Genomic DNA, 18,077 nt, shown 5'->3' with positions numbered 1-18,077 from the left:
GTGACCTAAAATATGGTCTATTTTTGAGAATAACCCATGTGCTGAGGAGAAGAATGTGTATTCTGCAGCCTTTGGATGAAATATCCTGTAAATATCTATTAGGTCCATTTGTTCTACAGGACAGATTAAGACTGATTTTTCTTTGTTGAGTTTCTAATGAGAGATTTGTCCAATGCTGAAAGTAGAGTGTTGAAGTCTCCAGTTAGTATTTTATTGAGGTCTATCTCTCTCTTTATCTGTAATAATATTTGCTTTACCTATCTGGGTGCTCCAGAGTTGGGTGCATATGTATTTATAATTATGTCCTCTTTCTCAATTGGCTTCTTTATCATTACATAATGATGTTCTGTGTCTCTTCTCATATATTTTGTCTGGGGATCTACTTTATCTGATATAAGTATAGCTGCTCCGTCTCTTTTCTGGTTTCCACTGGCATGGAGTACCTTTTTATATTCATTTCTTTTCAGTTTATGTGTATCTTTATAGGTGAAGTGTGTTTCTTGTATGCAACATATCATTGGGTCTTATATTTTTTATCAATTCAGCCAGTTTGTCTTTCACTGGATAGTTTAGTCCATTTACATTCAATGTTATTGTACTAGTCAATTTTCACGCTGCTAATAAAGACACACCTGAGACTCAGAAGAAAAAGTGATGTAATTGGACTTACAGTTCCACATCGCTGGGGAGGCTTCAGAATCATGGCGAAAGGCAAAAGGCACTTCTTACATGGTGGTGGCAAGATAAAATGAAGAAGATGCAAAAGCAGAAACCTCTGATAAAACCATCAAATCTCATGAGACTTATTCACTACCACAAGAACAGTATGAGGGAAACCACCCCTGTGATTCAAATTAACCTCCCACCACATTCCTCCCACAATACATGGAAATTGTGGGAGCACAATTCAAGATGAGATTTGGGTGGGGACAGAGCCAAACCATATCATTCCATCCCGGCCCTTCCAAATCTCATGTCCTCACGTTTCAAACTAATCATGCCTTCCCAACAGTCCCCCAAAGTCTTAACTCACTTCAGCATTAACCCAAAAGTCCACAATCTGAAGTCTCATCTGAGACAAGGCAAGTCTCTTCTGCCTATGAGACTGTAAAATCGAAAGCAAGCTAGTTACCTCCTAGATACAATGGGGATACAGGTATTGGGTAAATTCAGTCATTCCAAATGGGAGAAATTGGCCAAAATAAAGTGGTTACAGGGCCCATGCAAGATTGAAATCCTGTGGGGCAGTCAAAATTTAAAGCTCCAAAGTGATCTCCTTTCATGCCAGGTCTCACATCCGGGTCATACTGATGCAAGAGGTGGGTTCCCATGGTCTTGGGCAGCTCCACCCCTGTGACTTTGTATGGTACAGCCTCCCTCCTGGTTGCTTTTACAGACTGGCATTGAGTGTCTGCGGCTTTTCCAAACAAACGGTGCAAGCTGTTGGTGGATCTACTGTTCTGGGATCTGGAGGATGATGATCCTCTTCTCACAGCTGCACTAAGTTTTGCACCAGTAGGGCCTCTGTGTTGGGGCTCTGACCCCACATTTCCCTTCTGTACTGCCCTAGCAGAGGTTCCCCATGAGCACTCTGCCCCTGTAGCAAACTTCTGTCTGGGCATCCAGGTGTTTCCATACATCTTCTGAAATCTAGGCAGAGGTTCCAAAACCCCAGTTCTTGACTTCTGTGCACTCGTAGGCTCAACATCACATGGAAGCTGTCAAGGCTCGAGGCTTGCACCCTCTGAAGTCACTGCCAGAGCTCTACATTGGTCCCTTTCAGCTACAGTTGTAGGGGCTGGGACACAGGGCACCAAGTCCCTAGGCTACACACAGCACAGGGACCCTGGGCCCGGCCCCTGAAACCATTTCGTCCAAGGCTTCTAGGCCTATGATGGGAGAGGCTGCCATGAAGACCTCTGACATTACTTGGAGACATTTTACCGATTGTCTTGGGGATTAATATTCAACTCCTCATTGCTTATGCAAATTTCTGCAACTCGGTTGAATTTCTCCTCATAAAATAGGTTTTTCTTTTCTGTTGCATTGTCAGGCTGCACATTTTCCAAATGTTTATGTTCTGTTTCCCTTATAGAACGGAATGCCTTTAGCAGCACACAAGCCACCTCGTGAATGCTTTGCTGCTTAGAAATTTCTTCTGCCAGATACCCTAAATCATCTCTCTCAAGTTGAAAGTTCCACAAATCTCTAGGGCAGGAGCATGCTGCTGATCTCTTTGCTAAAACATAACAAGAGTCACCTTTGCTCCAGTTCCAACAAGTTTCTCCATCTGAGACCACCTCAGCATGGACCTTATTTTCCACATCACTATTAGGCTTTTGGTCAAAGTCATTCAACAGGTTTCTAGAAAATTCCAAACTTTCCCACATTTTTCTGTCTTCTTCTGAGCCCTCCAAACTGTTCCAACATCTGCCTTTTACCCAGTTTGAAAGCTGCTTTCACGTTATTGAGTATCTTCTCAGCAATGCCCCACTCTACTGGTACTAATTTACTGTATTAGGCCTTTTTCACACTGCTGATAAAGACATACCCAAGACTAGGAAGAAAAAGAGATTTAACTGGACTTGCAGTTCCACATGGCTGGAAATGCCTCAGAATCAAGGCAGGAGGCAAAAAGCACTTCTTACATGGTGGTGACAAGATAAAATAAGGAAGATGCTGAAACCATCGGATCTTGTGAGACTTACTCACTACCACGAGAACAATATGGGGGAAACCAACCCCATGATTCAAATTATCTCCCATTAGGTCCCTTCCACAACATGTGGGAATTATGGGAGTAGAATTCTAGATGAGATATGGGTGGGAACACAGAGCCAAAACATGTCAGTTATTATCGGTAAGGAAGGACTTCTGCCATTTTGTTACTTGTGTTCTGATCATTTTGTGGTCTTGTCTTCCTTGTTTTTTCTTTCTTCCTTTTAGTAAAGGTTATTCTCTCTGGCAATATTGTCTAATTTCTTGCTTTTTATCTTTGTGTATCCATTGTATGGTTTTTCATTTGAGGTTATCATAAACCTTTCCAATACTATCTAATAACTCATCATTTTAACTGATGAAAACTGAACACTGATTTAATAAACAAACAAGTGAAAAGAAAACAAATAAAATCTCTACACTTTAACTTTGTCCCCCTGCTCTTTCTCTTTTTGTTGTTTCTTTCTTTTTTTTCTTAACTTTAAGTTCCAGGGTACATGTGCAGGATGTGCAGGTTTGTTACATAGGTAAACATGTGCCATGGTGGTTTGCTGCATAGATCAACCGATCCTCTGGGTGTTAAGTCCAGCATTCATTAACTATTCTTCCTGATGCTTTCCCTCCCTCAACTCCACTGACAGGCTCCAGTGTGTGTTGTTTCCTCTAATGTGTCCTTGTGTTCTCATCGTTCAGCTCCCACTTGTAAGTGAGAGCATGTGGTGTTTGGTTTTCTGTTCCTGTGTCAGTTTGTTCAAGATAATGATTTTCAGCTCTATCAGTGTCCCTGCAAAAGACATGTTCTTGTCCCCTTTTATGTCTGCATTCTATGGTATGTATACTACATTTACTTTGTCTAGTCTATTATTGATGAGCATTTGGGTTGATTCCATGTCTTTGCTTTGTAAATAGTGCTGCCACAAACATATGAATGCATCTATCTTTATAATAGAATGATTTTCTTTTTGAGATGGAGTCTCACCCTGTCACCTAGGCTGGAGTGCAGTGGTGTGATCTCAGCTCACTGCAAGTTCTGCCTCCCAGGTTCATGCCATTCTCATGTCTCAGCCTCACAAGTAACTGGGACTACAGTCACCCACCACTATGCACAGCTAATTTTTTGTATTTTTAGTAGAGACGGGTTTTCACCATGTTAGTCAGGATAGTCTCAATCTCCTGACCTCGTGATTCACCGGCCTCAGCCTCCCAAAGTGCTGCGATTACAGGCATGAGCCACCATGCCTGGCCATAATAGAATTATTTATATTCCTTTGGGTATATACTCAGTAATGAGATTGCTGGGTCAAATGGTATTAAATATTTCTGCCTCTAGATCTTTGAGGAATCATCACACTGTCTTCCACAATGGTTGAACTAATTTACACTCCCACTAACAGTGCAAAAGTGCTCTCTGCTTGTCTGTTGTGGGTGTATAGGAAAGCTAGCAACTTTTGCACATTGCTTTTTGTATCCTGAGACTTTGCTGAGGTCGCTTATCAGCTTAAGAAGCTTTTGGGCTGAGGTGATGGGGTTTTCTAGATATAGAATCATGTTGTCTGCAAACAAAGATAATTTGACTTCCCGTGTTCATATTTGAATATCCTTTATTTCTTTATCTTGCCCGATTGCCCTGTCTGGAACGTCCTATACTATGTTGAATAGGAGTGGTAAGAGCACCTTTTCTTGTGCTGATTTTCAAGGGGAATGTTTCCAGCTTTTGCCCATTTAGTATAATATTGGCTGTGGGTTTGTCATATAAGGGTCTTATTATTTTAATGTATGTTTCTCCATTACCTAGCTTATTTAGAGTTTTTAACATGAAGAGATGTTGAATTTTCTCAAAGGCCTTTTCTGTGTCTACTGAGATAATCATGTGGTTTTTGTCTTTAGTTCTGTTTATGTGATGAATTATATTTATTAACTTGCACATGTTGAGCCAACCTTGCATCCCAGGGATGAAGTGGTAAATAACTTGATAGTGGTAGATAAGCTTTTTGATGTGCTGATGGATTTGGTTTGCCAGTATTTTATTGAAGATTTTTGCATTGATATTCATCAGGAATATTGACTTGAAGTTTTTTGTTTGTTTGTTTATCTCTGCCAGGTCTTGGTATCATGATAATGCTGGCTTCATAGAATGAGTTAGGGAGGAGTTTCTCCTTTTCAATTTTTTGGAATATTTTCGGTAGAAATGGTACCAGCTCTTCTTTGTACTTCTGGTAAAATTCAGCTATAAATCTGTCAGTCCTGGGATTTTTCTGGTGGTTGGCTATTTATTACTGCCTCAGTTTCAGAACTTGTTATTGATCTATTCTGGGATTCAGTTTCTTCTTGGTTCAGTCTTAGGAGGATGTATGTGTCCAGGAATGTATCCATTATTTCTAGGTTTTTCTAGTTTATGTGCATAGAGGTTGTCTTAGTTCATTCTTATGCTGCTATAAAGACATACCCAAGAATGAGTAATTTATATAGGAAAGAAGTTTAATTGACTCACAGTTCTACATGGCTGGGGAGGCCTCAGGAAACTAACAATTATGGTGGAAGGGGAAACAAACATGTCCTTCTTCACATGATGGCAGGAAGGAGAAGTGCCAAGTGAAGCAGGTTAATGTCCCCTATAAAGCCATAAGATCTCATGAGAACTCACTCACTATCATGAAACAGGATGAGAGGACAACCCTCATGATCTAATCACCTCCCACAAGATCCTGCCCCCAGCACATGAGGACTACAATTTGTATTACAATTTTAAGTGAGATTTTCGATGGGGACAGAGCCAAACCATTTCAGAGGTGTTTATTTTTTGTATTTCTGTGGGATCAGCAGTGATGTCCCCGTTATCATTTCTGATTGTGTCTATTTGATTCTTTTCTCTTTTCTTCTTTATTAATCTAGCTAGCAGTCTATCTACTTTACTATTTTAAACAAAACAGCTCCTGGATTAGTTAATTTTTTGAATGGATTTTTGTGTCTCTATCTCCTTCAGTTCTGCTCTGATCTTGGTTATTTCTTGTCTTCTGCTGGCTTTGGGGTTTGTTTAGTCTTGGTTCTCTAGTTCTTTTATTTTTTATTTTTGTATTTTTATTATTTATTTTTTTTGAAATAGAATCTCACTCTCTTGCTCAGGCTGGAGTACAGTGGTGTGAGCGCAGCTTAATACAACCTCTACCCTCCTGGGTTCAAGCAGTTCTCCTGCCTAGGCCTCCTGAGTAGCTGGGACTACAGGGATGCATCAACATGCCTGGCTAATTTTTGTATTTTTTTAGTAGATACAGGGCTTCACCATGTTGACCAGGCTGGTCTTGAACTCCTGACCTCAAGTGATCCACACACTTCAGCCTCCAAAAGTGCCAGGAGTATTAGCCACCACACCCAGCCTCTAGTTCTTTTAGTTGAGATGTTAAGTTGTTAAACTTGAGATCTTTTTAGTATTTTGATGTGGGCATTTGGTGCTATAAGTTTCCCTCTTAACACTGCTTTAGCTGTGTCTCAGCAATTCTGGTACCTTGTCTCTTTGTTCTCATTAATTTCAAAGAACTTTTTCATTTCTGCCTTAACTTCATTATTTACCCAGAGGTCATTTAGGAGCAGGTTGTTCAATTGCCATGTAATTGTGTGGTTTTTAGTGGGTTTCTTAGCCTTGAGTTCTAATTTTATTGAGCTGTGGTCTGAGAAACTGTTTGTTATCATTTCAGTTCTTTTGCATTTGCTGAGGAGTGTTTTACTTCCAATTTTGTGACCAATTTTAGAGTAAGTATTACATGGCAATGAGAAGAATGTATATTCTGTTGTCTTGGGGTGGAGAGTTCTGTAGATATCAATCATGTCTGCTTGATCCAGAGCTGAGTTCAGGTGCAGAATATCTTTATTAAATTTTTGTCTCAATTATCTGTCTAATATTGTCAGCGGGTTATTAATGTCTCTCACGATTATTGTGTGTGAGTCCACATCTTTTTGTAGGTCTCCAAGAACTTGCTTTGTGAATACAGGTGCTCCTATATTGGGTGCATATATATTTAGAATAGTTAGCTCTTATTGTTTAATTGAACCCTTTATCAGTATATTATATAATGCCCTTCTTTGTCTTCTTTGATCTTTGTCGGTTTAAAGTCTGTTTTGTCAGAAACTAGGATGGCAATCCCTGCATTTTTTGTTTTCCATTTGCTTGGTAAATTTTCCTCCATCCCTTTATTTTGAGCCTATGTATATCTTTGCATGTGAGATGAGTCTCTTGAAGACAGCATACCAGTGGGTCTTGACTGTTTATCCAGCTTGTTATCCTGTATCTTTTAATTGTGGCATTTAGCCCATTTACACTTAAGGTTAATATTGTTATGTGTGAATTTGATCCTGTCATCATGGTGCTAGCTGGTTATTTTGCAGACTTGTTTATGTGGTTGCTTCATAGTGTCACCGGTCTGTATACTTCAGTGTGTTTTTGTAGTGGCTGGGAATGATTTTTCCCTTCCTTATTTAGTGCTTCCTCCAGGAGCTCTTGCAAAGCAGGCCTGGTGATGATGAATTTCCCCAGTATTTGCTTGTCTGAAAAAGGATCTTATTTCTCTTTTGCTTATGAAGCTTAGTTTGGCTGGATATGAAACTCTGGGTTAGACAGATCTTTTATTTATAATGTTGAATATTGGCTCTCAGTCTCTTCTGGCTTGTAGGGTTTCCAGTGAGAGATCTGCTGTTAGTCTGATGAGTTTTCCTTTGTAGGTAATCTAACCTTTTTCTCTGGCTGCCTTAACATTTTTTTATTTCATTTTGACATTGGGGAATCTAGTAATGATGTATCTCGAGGTTGATCTTCTTATGGAGTATCTTACTGGGGTTCTCTGGATTTCTTAAATTTGAATATTGGTTCTTCTTGCTAGATTGGGGAAGTTCTTCTGGATGATATCCTGAAGTATGTTTTCCAACTTAATTCCATTCTCCCCATCTTTTTCAGGTAACCCAATCAGTTGTAGGATTGGTCTTTTTACAGTCTCATATTTCTCAGAGGTTTTGTTTGTTCCTTTTTATTCTTTTTACTCTACTCTTTTCTGCCTTTCTTATTTCAGAAAGACAGTCTTAAAGTTCTGACATTCTTTCCTCCTCTTGGTCTATTTTGCTTTCAAAACTTGTGATTGCATTGTGAATTTCTTGTGTTGTGTTTTTCAGTTCCATTAGGTCAGTTATGCTCCTCTCTAAACTGGCTATTCTGTTTATCATCTATTGTTTTATTATGATTTTTAGCTTCTTTGCATTGGGTCATCACATGCCCTTTTAGCTCAGCAAAGTTCATTATTACCCTCCTTCTGAAGCCTACTTCCATCAACTCAGCCATCTCAGCTTCAGTCAGCTCTGTGCTTTATGTTGCAACCATTTGGAGGAGAAGAGGCATTCTGGCTATTTGAGTTTTCAGCATTTTTGCATTGACTCTCATCTTTGTGGTTTATCCACCTTCAATGTTTGGGGTTGCTGACCTTTGAATGGGGTTTTTGTGGAGCCTTTTTTGTTGATGTTGTTGCTTTCTGTTTGTTTTTCTTTTAGCAGTGACACCAGTTTTTGCTAGGGCTGCTGCAGTTTTCTGGAAGATCCTTCCATGTCCCAGTCCCTTAGTTTTTCCCTTACCTAGAGGTATTACCAGTGCAAACTATGAAACAGTAAATATGGCAGCCTACTCCTTCCTCTGGGAGCTCTGTCTCAGGGGGGTACTGACCTTTTGCTGGCCTGGAAACTCCTGTAGGAGGTATCTGGAGACCCTGTTGGGAGATCTCACCCAGTCAGGAGGGATGGGATCAGGGATCCACTTAAAGAATCAGTCTGGCTGCTTTTTGGTGGAGCTGGTGTGCTGCATTGTCGGGGGGTTGGGGGGAACCTTTCCTCATCCAGACTGCCTGGATTCTTCAGGGCCATCGGGCTGAAAAGGCTGAGTCAACTGAACTGCAGAGACATTGGCCACCCCTCCTCCCAGGGACTCCATCCCAGGGAGAGATCAGAGTTCTGTTTATATAACTCAGGCTGGAGTTGCTGAAATTCCCACAGAGGGGGTGGACGGATCAGGGTCCCACTTAAGTAAGCAGCCTTGCCACAATCTGGCACAGCAGCTCTGCTGCACTGTGAGGGACTCCTCCTCATCTGGACCACCTGGACTCCCTAGAGCTGGCAGGATAGAATGACTGAGGAGATCAACCTAACTGCAGAAATGGTGACTGCTTTTCCCCTCAGGAACTCACCTTTCTCAGTCAATTTCCAGCCTGTTGCTCTGGTTGGCTGGAATTCCAAGCCAGCGGGTCTTAACTTGTGATGTACCATGAAAGTGGGGCCTACAGAATGAAACTGCTGGGATCCCTGGATTCAGTCTCCTTCCTAGGGGAATGTAGGAATGAATCTCCAGCCTTGCCTGGGTTCCCAGGGCTGGAGTCTGTAAAACTCCTGGGTCTCTCTGTGAGCCTGAGTGATTGTTTTGCTGACACGCTGTGCAGCTCTGTGTATCAGACCCAAGGCCTGGTGGCATGGGTTCATGAAGGGATCTCCTGGTATGTGGGTTACAAAGATCCATGGGAGAAGCATGGTTTCCTTGGTGATGTTGCACAATCACTGACTGCTTTTCTTGGCTGGGGTGGGGTTCCTTTGGCTCCATGCCACTTCCGGGTGGGCTGTCACCCCACCCTGCTTTTCTCCATTCTCCTTGGGTTAAGTAGTCCACCTAGTCAGTCCTAATGCAAGAACTTGGATACTTCATTTCAAGGTGCTGAATTCACTCACTGTTTTCATTCCTCTCCACAAAACCTGTGGGCTGCAGCTGCTTCTAATCAGTCATCTTGGCCCCTTCTTCAATATGTATATTTTCTAAAGTGGGCTCCTTAAAGTGCTGGGTCTCCTCAGAAGTCTTTTGAAGGTATCATCCAATGTTTCAGCTGAAATGAGGAGAACTCCCTTTTGTAATCACTGTCTTCACCTTGGCAGCTTGAAATGCAGACTCTTCAAAAGAATAAAATTAAGGGATGGAGTGGAAAGGAGAGCAACCAAAAGCCGTCACCGAGGCCTGAACAGGGTCAAGAGTCAGTCATGATAGACTGAAGGCAGGGAAGAGGGGGAGAATAATGAAAAACAAAATAGAGGAAAAAAGGATTCAGGGACAGGGTGATGCTCTCAGTTCAGGGATATCACCTATGCCACCTCCATAGAGATCCAATTCACTGCTGGCCTGTTGTTTCTCTTAATATCTTATTTACTGTCTGTCTTGAAAAGTTGATGTTATCATTTTTTATTGGTTCATCTTTTAGTCTTTCTACATGAGTAGTTTACACACCACCATTGTAGTGTTATAATATTCTGTTTTTCTGTGTACTTACTATTGCCAGTGAGTTTTGTACCATCAGATAACTTTTTATGTCTCATTAACCTCTTTTTAGTTGTGATTGAAGAACTCCCTTTAGAGTTTCTTGTAAGGCAGGCCTGGTGTTGATGAAATCCTTCAGCTTTGTTTGTCTAGGAAAGTATATATCTCCTTCATGTTGGAAGTGTAATTTTCACCAGATATAATATTCTAGGGTAAGAAAAATTTCCTTCACCTCTTTAAATATGTCATGCCACTATCTCCTGGCCTGAAAGATTTCCACGGAGAAGTCTGCTGTCAAACATACTGGAGCTCCATTTTATGTTAGTTGTTTCTTCCTTTTGGGATTCTTTATGTATCCTTGACCTTTGGGAGTTTGATTATTAAATGCCTTGATACAGGCTTCTTTGGGTTAAATCTATTTAATGTTCTATAACCTTCTTTTACTTGATTTTTATATTCTTTAGTTTTGGGGAGTTCTCTGATATAATCCATGGAATAAACTTTCTCCTCCTTTCTCTACCTCCTCTTTAACCCTTTTCCCATTTAGATTTTTTTTAAATGTAGCTGGCTGCCAGTACTTATTTAATTTTATATAGACATGCTGTTTGAGACTGAAGCAAATCTGACATATTTTCAATGTGAAAATAAAATATAAAAACTGTTCTTGAAGTTATGTCTAAGAAAAGCATCAGAATTGTCCTCATCATCTATTTCAGAAAAATTGGATTCATCAAATATAACTTTGGCCAACAATAATTTGAAAACGAAGTTAACATCACTTGCAGAAATTTTACAATTTCTAGGATCTGATATTTTCAGTGATTGAAAGTTACTATATTTTGTAAATGGAAATACTGCTACTAAAAACAGAATGCTATAAGTAGAATGATATCTTTTGTTTCCAAAGTTGATATACTACAGTGATGTGAAAATAATAAAAAAAGTGAGGTATTTCGTAGCAAAGTTATCTTGGGATAAACACTGCAGCTGCAAGCACTGCTGGCAAGTGTTCTTGGGGCTAATAGGAAAAGAGTTAAGGACAATAACTCTCAGCTTTGCCCTTTTGAGGCTATTTTCTAGATCTCATAGGTGTGCTTCATTGTTTTCTATTCTTTTTTCTTTTGTTTCCTCTGACCGTGTGTTTTCAAATAGTCTGTCTTCAAGTTCATTTAATCTTTCTTCTGCTTGATCACTTCTAGTATTAAGAGACTCTGATGCATTCTTTAGCACTTTTGCATTTTAAATTCTAGAATTTCTTTTTGCTTCTTTTTAATTATTTCAATCTCTTTGTTAAATCTATCTGATAGAACTCTGAGATCCTTCTCTGTGTTATCTTGAATTTCTTTGAGTTTCTTCAACATAGCCATTTTGAATTATCTGTCTAAAAGGTCATATATTTTTGTTCTCCAGGATTTGTCCCTTTTAGTTCATTTTGTGAGGTCATATTTTGCTGTATGGTGTTGACGCTTGTAGATCAAGCTTGTTCAACCCATGGCCTGTGGGCCACATGTGGCTCAGGATGGTTTTGAATGCAGCCCAACAAAAATTTGTAAATTTTCTTAAAACATTATAAGTTTTTTTGTGATTTATTTTTTAGATCATCAGCTATTGTTAGTGTTAGTATATTTTATTTGTGGCTGAAAACAATTCTTTTTCCAGTGTGGCTCAGGGGAGCCAGAAGATTGGACACCCCTATTATAGATGTTCTTCAGTGCCTTGGCATTGAAGAATTAGGTATTTATTGTAGTCTTCACAGACTGGGGTTGTTTGTACCTCTCCTTGGGAAGACATTCCAGGAATTTGAAGGACTTGGCCCCAAGCCCAATAATACTGTGGTTTTGTAGACTTATAGAGGTACTGCCTTGGTGGTTTTGGACAAGATCTGAAAGAATTCTCTGGGTTACCAGGCAAGGACTCTTTTCTTTTTTTCCCTTATTTTCAACCAACCAGAGTCTCTCCCTTTGTGCTGAGCCTTCTGGAACTGGGGGTGTAGTGATGCAAGCACTCCTGTGGCCACCACCACTGGAACTGCACTGGGTCAGACCTGTAGACAGTACAGCACTGGAACTTGCCCAAAGCTCTTCCCTTCAGAGTGGTGGATTTACCCAGGCCCACGTGTGTTCAGAGATGCTGTCCGGGAGCAAGGGATTGGAGTTTAAAACCTTGAAGTTGGCCGGGTATGGTGGCTCACACCTGTAGTCTCAGGACTTTGGGAGGCCGAAGTGGGCAGATCACCTGAGGTCAGGAGTTCGAGACCTGCCTGGCAAACTTGGCGAAAGCTTGTCTCTACAAAAAAAAAAAAAAAAGAAAGAAAAAAGAAAAAACTTCAGTGGGTGTGCTGGTGCACACCTATAATCCCAGCTATTTGAGATGCTGAGGCAGAAGAATTGCTTGAACCCAGGAAGCAGAAGTTGCAGTGAGCCAAGATCGCACTATTGCACTCCAGCCTGGGCAACAAGAGCAAAACTCCATCTCAAAGAAAATATAAAAAAAATAAAAAATAAAAAAAAAACTTTAGAAGTTTACCTGATGCTGTATTTTACTGCAGCTAAGGTGGCACTCAAACCACAGTACAAAGTCCTTGCCACTCTTCCCTCTTCTTTCCACAGACAGGGAAGCCTCTCCCTGTGACCACCACCATCCCTGGTCCATAGGGATTCTGCCAGCTCATCACTGATGTTAACTTAAAGCCCAAGGGCTCTTCTGTCAGGTTGTGGTGAATACTGCCAGTTTCATGATTCACCCTTCAAAGCAGTGGCTCACCTCTGGCTCAGAGTAGGTCTAGAAATGCTGTCCAAGAGCCTAGGTTGGACTCAGGGACCCCAAAAGCCTGCTTGGTGTTCTACTCCACCATAGCCAAGCTGCTACCTAGGGCTCAAGACAAAGTCCCCTTTACTTTTCCCTTTGCTCTTTTCAAACAGAAGGAGCCATTCACTGTAGTCACCACAGCTGGGAATGTAAAGAGTCACCCCTGATGCCAGCACATCTCAGAGCCCAAGGCCCATAGCATTCTCCCTGGGTATCACTGCTGATTATTTGGGGCTCAAAAGCTCTGTAGCCAGCAGGTGATGAATCCTTCCAAGACTAGGTCCTTCTCTTCAAGGCAGCAGGTTCTTTTTGGCCCAGGGTTTTAGAAATGTCATCCAGGAACTAGGGCCTGGAATGGGGGCCTCATGACTCTGCCTGTTGCCCTATCCTACTGTGGCTGTATCAGTATCCAAGATGAAAGACAAAGTCCTGTTTTCTCTTCTCTCTCGTCTCCTTAAGCAGATGGAAGGAGTCGCTTTTGTTTCTGTAAGCAGCACTGCCTGTGGTTGGAGGAGGGATGGTGCAAGCACTCTCTTAGCCACCCTGGTTGGTGTTTCCCTAGGTCATGTGCCACGCTACTTCACTGACTCTAAGCGCAGCCTAGGAATTGCAGTTCTCATGTTCTAGACTGCCTTTCAAGTTTACCGAGGACCCCAGAGCACTTCAGCTTATGATGGCATGGTGGCGAGGCATGCCGAGAAACTCAAGTTCTGACCACTGGGATGGATGAGTCCCCTCTGGCTAGGGCTGATCCAAGTGCTCCCTCCATACAGGGGTGCTGGCTGAGACCAGCACAGCTTTATTCCCTGCGGTGATGGGGCAGCACTGAGTTCAATGTAAGGTTCCCCAGTCACTGTACTGTCCTTCCCCAAAGTGCAGATTCTCTCTCTGCTGCCAGGAGATAGGGAAAGGGTGGTGCCAACCGTTCAAGACTGTCTCTCCTGCCCTTCTTAATGCCTGCTATAACAATATGAAGTTAAAACCAGGTACTGTAATTACTCACCTAATTTTTGGTTCTTGCGACAGTGCTTTTCTGCATCCAGATAGTTGTTAAAATTTGGTGTTCCAGCAGGGGTGAGGGAGGATGAACAATGAACAGTGTGGGCTTCTATTCCACCATCTTGCTCTTTCCTGTCCTATTTATTTCTTGATGTCCTGTCTAGTTATGATGTTCATTGTTGAAAGTGGCATATTGAAATCTACAACTATTACTGAATTGTTCATTTCTCCCTTTAAATATGTCAGTTTATGCTTCATATATTTTGCAGCTCTGTTTAAATCCATATGTACTTAGACCCTTTTATAATTTAAAAAGTCCTTCTTTATATTTAGTAACTTTTTAACTTCAAATTCTATTATGATGTATATCAGTATAGCCACTCCAACTTTTTTATGGTGGCTATTCAGATGAGGTATATATTTTTTCACTTTCTTTACTTTAAAACTTTTTGTGTCTTTGAATCTAAAATGTGTTCCTACAGATGATGTATAGTTGGATCTTGTTTTTCTATCTAGTGTGAGAAAATCTGACCTTCAGTTGTATTGTTTATCCTTTTACACTTAATGTTATTATTGCTGTGGATGGAGTTAAGTCTGTCATGTTACTCTTTGGTTTCTATATGCCTCATGTCATTTTTGTTGTTCTATTTTACCTTCACTGCTTTCCTTTGCATTAAGTGAATAATTTCTAGTATAACAGCATGATTCCTTCATTAAATTATTTACTGTTTTTAAAAGTAATTTTCTTAGTTGTTGCAATAGGGATTACAACATGTATCTTAATTTATCAAAACCTACTTAAACTACATACTATTGTTAAAAGAAAAACTTTTAGCTGAATTAAATTTAAAGAAGTTTAATTGAGCAAAGAACAATTCACAAATCAGATAGCCTCCCGAGCCAGAGTAGGCTCAGAAACCCCAGTGAAGCCGCACGGTGGAAGTTTTATGGTCAGAAAAAAAAAAGTGATGTACAGAAAATAAAAGTGAGGTAAAGAAAAAATTGGATTGGTTACAGTTTGGTGTTTGCCTTATTTGAACATGGTTTGAACAGTTGGCCACCTTTGATTGGCCAAAACTCAGTGATTGACACAAGAATAAACTACAGTCTGTGTACAACTCCATTTAAGTTATAGTTCACAATGTACAGAGAAACCTGTAGGCCAAACTTAAAATATGTAAGGAGGCAGCTTTAGGCTAAACTTGATTTAACACTCTCTTAATTGTAGAGAGAAATAGAAATGTTATTTTTATATCATTCTATTTTTCCCCTTTTTGGGGCTATTATTGTTATAGATAGTATACCTATATATGTTGCAAATCCAAAAGTATATTGTTAAAATTATTACATTATATAATTTCATATATTTTTAAAAAGCTGAGATAAGAGAGTAAGTACATATTTATAGAGTTTGTTATATTAATGTTACTATGCTACATACCATTTCTGATTCTCTTCATTTCTTCCTCTGAATTTGAGTTACCATCTGGTGTCATTTTCCTACTTCAATACAACTTTATACTCATCTGCTTTCTTTGTGCTGTTATCATCATATACGTTAGATTTCTATAGTTATAGGCCCAATAGCACAATTACATTCATATTATTTTATAGAACTGCTTTTTAAGGCAGGGAAGAAATTTGAGGAAATGTTAAATTCAATTTATTTTATATTTACCTACATAATTAACTTTACTGATGCTTTTGTTTTGTTCATGTGGTAATCATGTGATATCACTTGCTTCAGCCTAAAGAATTTCCCCTGGTGTCTCTGGTAAGGCAAGTCTGTTAGCAGAGATCCTACCAGGTTTTTGGTTTGTTCATTTCTGAGGGTGATTTATTTTACGTTAATTTCTGAAAGATAGCTTTTTTGGATATGAGATTTATGATTGACAGTATTTTTCTTTGAGATTTTGAACATGTCATTCCACCATCCTCTGGCCTCCATGGTTTTAAATGAGAAATTAGCTATTAATATTATTTAGGATCCCTCGTACACTGTGAATCACTTTTATGTTGCTTTTTTCAAGATTATCTCTTTCTTTTTACAACTTAGTTTGAGTGTATTTGTCTCATTGTGGCTCTCCTTAAGTTTATCCTTCTTAGAGTTTGTTGGGCTTCTTGGATGTATAGATTTGTGTTTTTGATTACATTTGGGAAGTTTTTCAGTGATTATTTCCTCAGGTTTTTTTTTTTTTTCTTTTTTGCTTTATTCGGTATTCTCATTATGTGTATGATGGTGTGCTTCGTGGTGTTCCACATTTCTCTGAGGCTCTGTTAATTTCCCTTCATTCTCTTTTCTCTCTATTCTTCCAATTGTACAATCTCTCTATCGACCTAGCTTCAAGCATGCTAATTATTTCTTCTGTAAGTTCTAATTATCTTTGAGCTTATCTAGTGAGTAATTCATTTGAGTTATTGTGCTTTCAACTCTATAATGTTCACTTGTTACTTTTTAAAATAATTTCTGTCTCTGTATTAACATTCGCTATTTGATAAGACAGTGTCATCCTACTTTCCTTCATTTGTTTAAAGCATTATTTCTTTAGTTCTTTGAATGTATGTATAAGAGTTGCTTTGAAGTCTTTGTCTTCTAAGTCTGACATCTGAGCCCTCTCAGAGGCAGTTTCTGTTGCCTGCCTTTTCTCTGTGTATAGGTAACACTTTCCTCTTTCTTTACATATTTCCTACCCTTTTATTGAAAACTGAATGTTTTAGATACTATACCTCTGGATACAGACCCACTCCTGCCTTCAATTTGTTGCTTACTTATTTGTTTAGTGACTTCACCAGACTATTTCAATGAATTCTATTTTTCCTTCAGCATAAAGCTGCTGCAGTTGCTTTTCAAAGCATGCAAGATTGGAAATGTAAATAATTACCCTAAGATGAAGGTGGTTGTAGAATTGATCTCTTTGTGTGTTCATCTCTTTCTGGCACCTCTCTGTTAGGCTTCAAACCAGTCTGTCTCTTTGTTATCACACCCAGATGTTAGCTTCTATTAATTGTTGGCTGATTGCTTTGCTTTTGTTGTTGTTGTTGTTTGTTTTCTGAGAGGGAAACTCGCTCTGTTGCCCAGGCAGGAGTGCAGTGGTGCCATCTTGGCTCACTGCAACCTCCACCTCCTGGGTTCAAGCAATTCTCCTGCCTCAGCCTCCTGAGTAGCTGGGATTACAGGCACCTGCCACCATGCCTGGCTAAGTTTTGTATTTCAGTAGAGATGGGGTTTCACCATGTTGGCCAGGTTGGTCTTGAACTCCTGACCTCAAGTGATCTGCCTGTCTTGGCCTCCCGAAGTGCTGGGATTAAAAGCATTAGCCACTGCACCCTGTCTGCTTTATTGTTTTTGACAACCTCTGGGTTGGAATTTCTTCACAGTCTGATCCAATTGAAGTTGGAGCCTTTGGTAGGGTTTGTCTTTGAGGCTAATCTTTGCACCCATTTCTAGCTCCAGGAGTGCTTTCATTAGCTGACTCTTTCTAGCATATGTCCACCAACCTCTTAACTTCTTACCACCAAAATCTTCATTGTTTTTGATAGCACCCTTTAGACTTGAAATTTTCCAAATTAAATCAGTTCTCTTGGAGATAACTACCAAGATCTGTGTTCTTAAATTCTCCCTCTCCCTTGACAAAACATCTTTGCCATTGTTCCAAAACTGGGCATCAGGAGAGCAACCCACTTCTCTTGAGATGACACCACTATTTTAGGAGTGGGGTGCTGGGCAAAGGCAACAGCCACATCTTCTCAGATTGTCTCTTCTGGCATAAAATTTCTGCCCAATAAGCCAGTTTGGGTGGAGGTAATGGGGGCCCAGTATTCTTTGCCTGCTATACTTTGGATACAACTTTTAGTCTCCAACTGGGGAGTGGGTAGTGAAGGAAACCACAGACATCTCAACCACTCTTGCCTGGAAGAGAGTTTCTACAACATGGAGCTGGGGGTGATGAGTATTAACATCCTGCCTCCTTTCACCCTGAGAGAAATCAAAGTTCTAGGTATGAATTTGAACAGATAGAGAGCTTTGTCTTTTTGGCAACAACTGCCAGGAGTAAAAACTTATTTTCACTGAATTGGAGGTGAGAAGAAGGTCATGCTTCAAATTCCACAAATTCTCACTGTTCTTACCAAAATTTTATTTTATTAGACTTTCTGAAATAAATATTTTTCTATTTATGTATGCCCTTAGGACAATTTCAGAGATTGTAGATGGAGATATTTATTTAAA

This window comes from Colobus angolensis, unplaced genomic scaffold (genome assembly GCF_000951035.1).
Source record: "Colobus angolensis palliatus isolate OR3802 unplaced genomic scaffold, Cang.pa_1.0 Scaffold121, whole genome shotgun sequence".
Taxonomy (NCBI): domain Eukaryota; kingdom Metazoa; phylum Chordata; class Mammalia; order Primates; family Cercopithecidae; genus Colobus; species Colobus angolensis.
The sequence above is the reverse complement of the archived record's forward strand: the minus strand, read 5'-3'. Positions refer to the sequence as shown.